Here is a 972-nt window from a genome sequence, read left to right as displayed (position 1 = left end):
GCTATTCAGTTCTGTGCTTGGCCAGCAGCTCTTTGGCAGGCAAAAATGCTCCTATGTGTTACTCTATACTCCTCATCATGCCATTACATGGAGGTTCATCCTCCCTCCAGAACAGCACGGATGAGCACTGTGGTACTGGATGGGCTGTTCTTCAGCACGGGTGATGACACAGAGTTCCGGGATGTTCTTAATGTCTGGATGCAGTAATGACCCTACCAGAACTCTTCTTTTGAATCACTTAATCCCAGGAGCAAAGAGGCATAGGGGTATAGGGAGCAGATCTGTTCAGGTGGATGCTTCCTCTCCCTTCCCTGAATGGCACTGTAGCTTCCTTCTACCCTAACTTCTGAGTCTGGTTTGAATTTTAACTTGATTGGCCATAGGACAAGGGGTAACAGGTTTAAATTGAAAGTGGGGAGGTTTAGATTAGATATGAGGAAGAAATTGTTCCCAGAGAGGGTGGTGAGGCACAGGAACAGGTTGCCCAGAGAAGCTGTAGATGCCCCATCCCTGGAAGTGTTCAAGGCCAGGCTGGACGAGGCTTTGAACAACCTGGTCTAGTGGAAGGTGTCCCTGCCCATGGCAGGGGGGTTGGAACTAGATGGTCTTTAAGGGCCCTGCCAACCCAAACCATTCTATGATTCTATGAAAACATGCAGTGTCCAGGTCAAACCCAGATTTGTGTCACATGATCCCATCAGGTCCTTGAACATTGCTTTACTGGGCTAATATTTAGATAGTAGACCTCAAAAAGTTTAATGGTGGCACAGAACAGTGGACTTACTTCTCAAGTGTCCTGTTTAGGGCTAGAAAATGCTGTGCTGATACTGACAGTTTGAAGAGTAAGTGAGCCAGGATTGTTCTGGCACTTCAGATCCCTTCCTCTGCAGGGCAGGAGGCAGGCAGTGGGAGATGACATGGCATTACAGGAGTAAGACACAAGAATTTAGGGATGATACAGACTCCCAAAGG

Source organism: Eurypyga helias, unplaced genomic scaffold (genome assembly GCF_000690775.1).
Source record: "Eurypyga helias isolate BGI_N326 unplaced genomic scaffold, ASM69077v1 scaffold5900, whole genome shotgun sequence".
Lineage (NCBI taxonomy): Eukaryota > Metazoa > Chordata > Aves > Eurypygiformes > Eurypygidae > Eurypyga > Eurypyga helias.
Note: the sequence above shows the minus strand (reverse complement) of the source record.